This window comes from Trachurus japonicus, chromosome 9 (assembly GCF_045865225.1).
Source record: "Trachurus japonicus isolate A0001 chromosome 9, Traja_1.0".
Taxonomy (NCBI): Eukaryota; Metazoa; Chordata; class Actinopteri; order Carangiformes; family Carangidae; genus Trachurus; species Trachurus japonicus.
The window spans coordinates 7,902,518-7,912,201 of record NC_140915.1 but is presented as its reverse complement, the minus strand read 5'-3'; the positions used below and the strand labels follow the sequence as shown (position 1 = coordinate 7,912,201).

Below are 9,684 nucleotides of genomic sequence, written 5' to 3'. Positions count from 1 at the left end.
CATCTATTTCACGTCTGTCTGTCTGTTGCTCACCATGAGGTTTCTCCAATTTTTCCCCCGTTAAAAGGGTTTTCTTCAGTCGATGTGAGGGTCTAAGGGCAGAGGATGTTGTAATGATGCTATGTACAAAATGTTTGTAAAAATGGGCAAACATACAAATAAAATTCCCTTGCTTTGCCTCATGTAAAAGCGTCTTTGGGTCACTGAAAAAGCGCTATACAAAATTAATGAATTATTATTATTATTATTATTATGTACAATTAAAGTGTAAACACACACACACAAAACCATAAGAAATCAAGAAGCTAAAAGTGAAAAGTGCAATTACATACTCATTCATGTGAGCAAAAATGGTAAAAAGCCAACTTTCTAGCACTTTATTAATGAATTTAACGAATATAGCATCACTATATATAATAAAGGTGGATTCGACATTTATAAACCAACAATGACAAACCAGTTTTTCAAGACATGTCATGGCTTTTAAAAAAACATTGGAAGTTAATGATCAACAAACTAACTAGATGAACAATTATACTGTGGTGTTCATTGATATTTTGTCATAAACAATCTTATTTATCCAGAGTTAAATATTTAGAACTACACAGTGGTTGCAACGCTGCAGAGTGGAGTAGGAAGAAAACCAAGAAAGACTGGTTTTCAAGAAACTTTGGTTTTATCAGCCATTTTTTTAGGAGAAAAAGAAAGGTTTAAATATTTAGATAGGCAGAGACTTTGACCATTACGTAAACAAACGCTATAGTTTTTGATTAATGGTCAAAGTCTCAGTCAAACGTCATATAGAGACATGGGTCAATAATCAGGGAGCTTTAAAGCTGAGTGGAAAGTTGAACTGGTGTACGAACTTGGTGGTAACTCGAAGCTAAACAAGAGACACACTGTGACCACAGCAGTGAGTACATTTAATTACATTTATTTTAAATTGATGGCAAGTTTGGGAATTTTCTAATAGCAGGAGAAAAAAAAGTAAGTTTAGAGAAGGATACTTATATCATTATGGATTGATATAAAGATATGTACTCTGGGAACAATTTGCAGTTAGAAAATGTCTTTATTGTCATTACACGTTAAATTGAGATATAGTAGGACAATTGTTTTTGATTTTGTCCACATTTTGTTCTCTGTATCTTTTGTCCAGATGAAGCTGTTAGTGTTGGTGCTGCTGCAGCTTTCCCTGCTCGCTCCGTCCTCGGCCAACGTTCACACAGGTGAAACACAAACAAGTATTATTAACGTGTCTTGCTGATGTTTACAGGTTTCTGTTGGGTTTATCTGGGACAGGGAAGGAGGGTTGAGGTGGGAATGTTTGCCAAAAATACCAAACACACAAAGTGAAGAGTGGATGTCATGTTTTGCTACACACATCAGTATATTATGATGGGCTTTAACATGACAGAAAATTATGTAAAAACAACAACAACAACAAACAAAAACAAAACAAACAACAAAAACATTTTAGTGTAGGCTATTTTATTTTGATTTTAAAACAACTTAGCCAGTATGCAACACTTTGTTTGTCTTGAGTCTGTACTCCTTAGTGTTTGAGTTGTGTGATAACCTCTGTGTAGGTGCAGAACAGGAACTGTCTCTCACAAAGGTTTAGATCTACAAAAACAATTCTTTAAAATAGGGATGGGCTTTAAAATTTAAAGATTTAGACATTTTACTGATTTATGAGGATTGACTCACTCTAGTGGTCAGTAGAGTAACTGCAGCTATACCACAGCTAAGGGGCGTTGTTCGGCCGGACGCAGGAAAAAAAACGGTTACCAATAAAGGCAATATGCAAGAGGGATACGCAATCAATTTTATGTAGTTTTATTCAACCAGAAATACATATTATCCAATAGCCTCACTGTGGAAAAAATAGTCCCACCTCTCTAGACGTTAGCTCCAAGTCAACTGTCTTCTGCTACGGACTGCAACAGTCCGTTGTCATGGATACATGACAACAACTTCCATTCAGTCATACGTGCCTGATGCGGAGTGATAGCCTACGCTGTGATAAGGCTTTAGAATAGTAGCCATGGTATATGCTCATTATACCACGGCTAACAACCAATCAGATCGCCGGATTTCACCTTTCCGTTTTATAATTTCTAGTCAGGTGCGTTCACACCGGACCTTTTATTTTTGTCGCTGTCGCTCGTATCCCTCTGGAAAAAACGCTCCGTCGCTCAGCTGCATTCGCTCGTCAATTTGGCACAGAGCCATTTTCGCTTTGATGGCGTCATGCCCACTGCCATGTGTCTCTGTTTACACCGGCACCACCGGGATTACGGCAGCCAATCAGCGCTGAGCGCTGAGCGACTGACGGCCGGAGAGTTGGGATTTCTCATCTCGAGCGACAGAGCGAAACATCGCTCCGCCGCCGTCGCTCCGAGCCCCAGCGTTTTTTCGCCTGGGCGATTAAACGCTCAATTGCTCGTTTGCATTGACTTAACATGTAGCCTAAACTCGTCGCTCTTTCGAAAAACAAAAGGTCCGGTGTGAACGCAGCTTAAATGTAATTTGAAACTTTTAGTGTGGCTGCTACAGGTCCTGGTCACTTTTCACTTAGCTCAATGATTTCTGACAAAGTGAACAGTTTCAGCACAGGAACAGGTTTAAGATTCATGATCTGAACACTCTTGTTTGTGCTTCTCATTTTGCCAATGAATCATTCAGAAATATACAATAGCCTATATATTAGCTAAATGAAAATAAATGTTAATTATTTGCCTGTCCTTTCTCTTCTTTAGAGGATTTCACCGCATTACTCGAAACAATTCAACTGGCGGTTGAGGTTTCAATTGGAGAATTGATCAGCTGGCGCCTCACTGATGTTGTCTACAACACTGATGGGGCAGATGTGACCAGACATAACCCAGAGGCCATGCACAGGTCAAGTGTTGCCAACAATCAATGCCAACAAGTTGTGAAAACAGTGACACTGACAAAGGCAATCCAGGTGGATCAAAGGTGGGACGCTGGTACTTCCACTACAAACACAGTTGGAGGCAGCATCACTGCCACATTCCCGTTTGTTAGCGCTGGCATTAGCTTTAGCACTGAAACAACAAAGTCATTCACCCAGGGAACCACAGTATCAGAGACCATCACCCAGTCTGTTGGCGTGGAGATGAACGTCCCACCAAACCACGTGTGCAGTGCCACCATGATGGTATATAAGTACGGGTTAAAAATCCCTTACACTGCAGTTGAGGAGTATGTCACCAAAACTAGACAATATAGGCGAAAGATCTCAGGGACGTATGAGAGCGTCCAGGTGGGAGACGTCCGGGCCGTGGTGGACCGCTGTGAGCCCATACCCAACGCTACACCTTGTCCCTGAGAGAAAAATGGAGGTGGTGGTCTGTCAGAGAGTTTGACCCTTGTGACTGAAAGTCTCATTAAAAGTACGTGAACATTAACATGAACTTGTCCTGTCGTCATTTTGTACCTCATTGATTTCATCACCAGACAATTATATGACTGTTCTTGTTGTCAGGACAAGATCTTGTCCTGTATAATAATAGTAGTAGTAGTAATAGTAGTAGCATTAATATTAGCCTATTATATTTGTACAGCTGAGGAAAGCATGGAGTTTCTGAAATTCCAGCATTTTATGAATGGTTTTTAACGATATATTGAAAACCTGACAATTGAATATAATATTTATATAAATCATATTTATTTTATTTATATAAATACTGGCCATATAACATGTTTTTTTTGGCTACTCAGTTTTTTTGTTTTTACATTTTTTATTTAATTGTAAAAGAGTTTCTAAAATTCCAGCACTTTATAAATGGTGTTTAAAGATAAATTGAAAACCTGTCGAATGAATATAATATGTATTGGACAATAATAGATTATATAAATAGCTACTGGCCATGTAACTGACCAATTCCACTCCAACTGTTTTCCTCGTCTGTACACATCTATTTCACGTCTGTCTGTCTGTTTCTCACCATGAGGTTTCTCCAATTTTTCCCCCGTTAAAAGGGTTTTCTTCAGTCGATGTGAGGGTCTAAGGGCAGAGGATGTTGTAATGATGCTATGTACAAAATGTTTGTAAAAATGGGCAAACATACAAATAAAATTCCCTTGCCTTGCCTCATGTACAATTAAAGTGTAAACACACACACACAAAACCATAAAAAATCAAGAAGCTAAAAGTGAAAAGTGCAATTTCATACTTTATTTTTTGGAAAATTGCAAATTCATGAGCAAAAATGGTAAAAAGCCAACGTTCTAGCACTTTATTAACGAATTTAACAAATATAGCACCACTTTATATGATAAACGGTGGATTCAACATTTATAAACCAACAATGACAAACCAGTTTTTCAGGACATGTCAGGGTTTAAAAAAACATTGGAAGTTAATGATTAACAAACTAGATGAACACTTATACTGTGGTGTTCATTGATATTTTGTCATAAATGATCTTATTTATCCAGAGTTAAATATTTAGAACTACACAGTGGTTGCAACGCTGCAGAGTGGAGTAGGAAGAAAACCAAGAAAGACTGGTTTTCAAGAAACTTTGGTTTTATCAGCCATTTTTTTAGGAGAAAAAGAGAGGTTTTAATAGGCAGAGACTTTGACCACTAAACAAACACTATAGTTTTTGTTTAATGGTCAAAGTTTCGGCCAAAGAGACAAACGTAGGTCAATAATCAGAGAGCTTTAAAGCTGAGTGGAAAGTTGAACTGGTGTACGAACCTGGTGGTACAGAACTCGAAGCGAAACAAGTGACACACTGTGACCACAGCAGTGAATACATTTCATTACATTTATTTTAAATGGATGGCAAATTTTAAAGTTTTTTAAAGTTTTCTTCAAATTTTCTAATAGCAGGAGGAAAAAAAGTAAGTTTAGAGAAGGATACTTATATCATTATGGATTGATATAAAGATATGTACTCTGGGAACAGTTTGCAGTTAGAAAATGTCTTTATTGTCATTACACATTAAATTGAGATATAGTAGGACTTGTATCTGTGTCACAATTGTTTTTGATTTTGTCCGCATTTTGTTCTCTGTATCTTTTGTCCAGATGAAGCTGTTAGTGTTGGTGCTGCTGCAGCTTTCCCTGCTCGCTCCGTCCTCGGCCAACGATCACACAATACACACTTTAGGTGAAACACATACTAGTATTATTAATGTGTCTTGTTGATGTTTACAGGTTTCTGTTGGGTTTATCTGGGACAGGGAAGGAGGGTTGAGGTGGGAATGTTTGCCAAAAATACCAAACACACAACACTGAGTGAAGAGTGGATGTCATGTTTTGCTACACACATCAGTATATTATGATGGGCTTTAACATGACAGAAAATTATGTAAAAAAACAACAACAACAACAAACAAAACAAACAACAACAACAAAAACAGCAACATTTTAGTGTATTTTATTTTGATTTTAAAACAACTTAGCCAGCTTGCAACACTTTGTTGTGCCACCAGAGGGCGCCAGCACACAGACTGGGAACCTCTGAACTGGGCTGTTTGTCTTGAGTCTGTACTCCTTAGTGTTTGAGTTGTGTGATAACCTCTGTGTAGGTGCAGAACAGGAACTGTCTCTCACAAAGGTTTAGATCTACAAAAACAATTCTTTAAAATAGGGATGGGCTTTAAAATTTAAAGATTTAGACATTTTACTGATTTATGAGGATTGACTCACTCTAGTGGTCAGTAGAGTAACTGCAGCTATACCACAGCTAAGGGGCGTTGTTCGGCCGGACGCGGGAAAGAAACCGGTTACCAATAAAGGCAATATGCAAGAGGGATACGCAATCAATTTTATGTAGTTTTATTCAACCAGAAATACATATTATCCAATAGCCTCACTGTGGAAAAAATAGTCCCACCTCTCTAGACGTTAGCTCCAAGTCAACTGTCTTCTGCTACGGACTGCAACAGTCCGTTGTCATGGATACATGACAACAACTTCCATTCAGTCATACGTGCCTGATGCGGAGTGATAGCCTACGCTGTGATAAGGCTTTAGAATAGTAGCCATGGTATATGCTCATTATACCACGGCTAACAACCAATCAGATTGCCGGATTTCACCTTTCCGTTTTATAATTTCTAGTCAGGTGCGTTCACACCGGACCTTTTATTTTTGTCGCTGTCGCTCGTATCCCTCTGGAAAAAACGCTCCGTCGCTCAGCTGCATTCGCTCGTCAATTTGGCACAGAGCCATTTTCGCTTTGATGGCGTCATGCCCACTGCCATGTGTCTCTGTTTACACCGGCACCACCGGGATTACGGCAGCCAATCAGCGCTGAGCGCTGAGCGACTGACGGCCGGAGAGTTGGGATTTCTCATCTCGAGCGACAGAGCGAAACATCGCTCCGCCGCCGTCGCTCCGAGCCCCAGCGTTTTTTCGCCTGGGCGATTAAACGCTCAATTGCTCGTTTGCATTGACTTAACATGTAGCCTAAACTCGTCGCTCTTTCGAAAAACAAAAGGTCCGGTGTGAACGCAGCTTAAATGTCATTTGAAACTTTTAGTGTGGCTGCTACAGGTCCTGGTCACTTTTCACTTAGCTCAATGATTTCTGACAAAGTGAACAGTTTCAGCACAGGAACAGGTTTAAGATTCATGATCTGAACACTCTTGTTGTTTGTGCTTCTCATTTTGCCAATGAATCATTCAGAAATATACAATATATATTAGCTAAATGAAAATAAATGTTAATTATTTGCCTGTCCTTTCTCTTCTTTAGAGGATTTCACCGCATTACTCGAAACAATTCGACTGCTGAGTGAGATTCAGGCAGGAGACTTGATCAGCTGGCGCCTCACTGATGTTGTCTACAACACTGATGGGGCAGATGTGACCAGACATAACCCAGAGGCCATGCACAGGTCAAGTGTTGCCAACAATCAATGCCAACAAGTTGTGAAAACAGTGACACTGACAAAGGCGTTCAAGGTGGATCAAAGGTGGGACGCTGGTACTTCCACTACAAACACAGTTGGAGGCAGCATCACTGCCTCATTCCCGTTTGTTAGCGCTGGCATTAGCTTTAGCACTGCAACAACAAAGTCATTCACCCAGGGAACCACAGTATCAGAGACCATCACCCAGTCTGTTACCGTGGAGATGAACGTCCCACCAAACCACATGTGCAGTGCCACCATGATGGTATATAAGTACGAGTTAAAAATCCCTTTCACTGCATTTCGTGAGTATGTCACCAAAACTAGAGAATATAGGCAAAAGATCAAAGGGACGTATGAGAGCGTCCAGGTGGGAGACGTCCGGGCCGTGGTGGACCGCTGTGAGCCCATACCCAACGCTACACCTTGTCCCTGAGAGAAAAATGGAGGTGGTGGTCTGTCAGAGAGTTTGACCCTTGTGACTGAAAGTCTCATTAAAAGTACGTGAACATTAACATGAACTTGTCCTGTCGTCATTTTGTACCTCATTGATTCATCACCAGACTGTTCTTCTTGTCAGGACAAGATCTTGAAACGCTCAGTTAACACAGGGAGATAAAACAGATCTTGGTTCTTTTTGCAGTGATTTATGCTGCTGCTACTACTACTAGTAGCATTAATATTAGCCTATTATATTTGTACAGCTGAGGAAAGCATGGAGTTTCTTCGCTTTGATGGCGTCATGCCACTGCCATGTGTCTCTGTTTACACCGGCACCACCGGGATTACGGCAGCCAATCAGCGCTGAGCGACTGACGGCCGGAGAGTTGGGATTTCTCATCTCGAGCGACAGAGCGAAACATCGCTCCGCCGCCGTCGCTCCTGTCGGAGTAAATAAGCTCGTCCTTTGGGCTGTGAACTTATCCGACATTTACTTCAAAGACTCCAATTAAACACTGACCAAAGATGGATCTTCAAGTAGGCTAGAGTTGTCTTTAATTCACTTCAGAACAAAGCAAAGGAAAAACAACCCGAGTCGCATACATAGGCAAAAGATAAGAAAAATAAAGTTCAGAACTTCGTACACGGAGGTGCACTGCAAAGAGAGCGACAGAGCAACTAATTTCATATCATCAATGTGTGGCTTATACTGTTGGGCATGTGCTGATCTCAGTATTTAAGTAAGTTAAAAACCACGCTGTAGTTCAGCTGCTCACTTTACTTAACCCTAACCCTAAGGGTGCGTTCCGATCGACCTGAAGTTCCCTGCACAGTGGACTGCACAGGGTGTGCCGCCATGTTCAGTGTGGTTCCAAACCGCAGGGAGCAGTTTGAAGGGTACTGTGAACTGTGCAGGGAGGGAGTGAACAACGGTTCCTCACTTCGCCCAGTTCACCGGATGTTGACAACCGATATTACCCATCAGCCATTGCGGTCCGTTTACGTGCGTTACGTAAATTGGCAGGGCTAATGGTTACCTGTCGAACTTTAATAGCTCAGTGGCTCAATAAACGGTCCATGAAAAAATATTTTTTCCGGCGAATATCTTAGTTACAACATGATTGAGCTAACAAGAGTAGTTTCATGTCGTGTCCGACAACGGGAGGGTTTTAACAGCTGACGTCCTGTTAGCTTAGCTGCGTTAGCTTAGCGGCCGCCGTTAGCTTAGCGACAGCCGTTAGCTTTCCTGTCAGCTGAGCCACTGATGCTTTCTACACACCCTGATACCCCCAAACTGAATAAATACCACGCATTGCAACACAAAACTGCTTTGCTTGTGCACACAGAAATAGTAATGTTTCTTCAATCATTTCAGATCTGTCTAAACGGTGATAGTGGCGTGAAACATTTTGAAACTTAAAAACTTTATTTTTAAACTCGACCGGAAACAGCTGTGACGTTGCAGGGTGTTCCGATTGGTGTAATATCGGTTAAATGAAGTTTCCTACGGCAGATTCCCTGTGCAGGGAGAAGGGAGTAGGGGGCTCTGTCCAAGTAAACTGTGGATCGGAACGCAGCCTAAAACATTCTCACCCTGATGACATCATCACAGTGACTACGGTAGCCTAAAGCGGCGTTCACACCGGACGTGATAGACGCGAATATAATCGCGCCAGACGCTTCCATCGCGCCGCTTGGTCATTGTGGATCATTCGCGTCCATCGCGTCATTCGCGCTAGACGCTCCGCCCGTTCATTTGAAAACCGGTGATCTCAACCTGCTCTCTTTCCACGTCGATCATGGCTGATATCACCACCGTTGCTGCATTGTACTACTGCTGTACAAGTCTCAGAAACACCGGAAAACCACCCACCGTCGTGTCTGGGTTCACTGTGTGTGTGTGTGTGTGTGTTGTTGTTGTTTTTTTTGTCCACTCTGTGTAGAAGACGGCAGCGGTGCCCACACACAGCTCAAATACAATTAGCTTCTCCTTCATGTTGTTCTGAGTGTAAACAACCGTACAGAGAAGTGACGTCGTCGGCTTGAACTCGTCGCTGATTGGATGTCACGGCGCGATGCCGCCTGAAAAGTTCAATATTTTCAACTTTATTCGCGCCGCTTCAGACGCGCCGCTTCATTCGCGCCGCGTCTCATCGCTCCAGACGCTCCATTCGCGCCGCCTCCGCCTGAATCGCGTGTCATCGCGCCATTTACATTGATTTTCAATGTAGAGTTGCCGCTCCATTCGCGTCTATCGCTTCCGGTGTGAACGCCCCTTAAAGGTGACTACTCCCACATACAAGATCTTGAAAAGCTCAGTTTATACTGTACAAGGAGATAAGATCTT

General features: G+C 41.6%; 1 pseudogene; it reads left to right on the top strand.

The window, feature by feature from the left end:
• The first annotated feature begins 2,806 nt into the window (after window positions 1-2,806).
• Window positions 2,807-3,385, top strand: LOC146980887 (natterin-3 pseudogene; annotated as a pseudogene).
• Window positions 3,386-9,684: the final 6,299 nt, after the last annotated feature.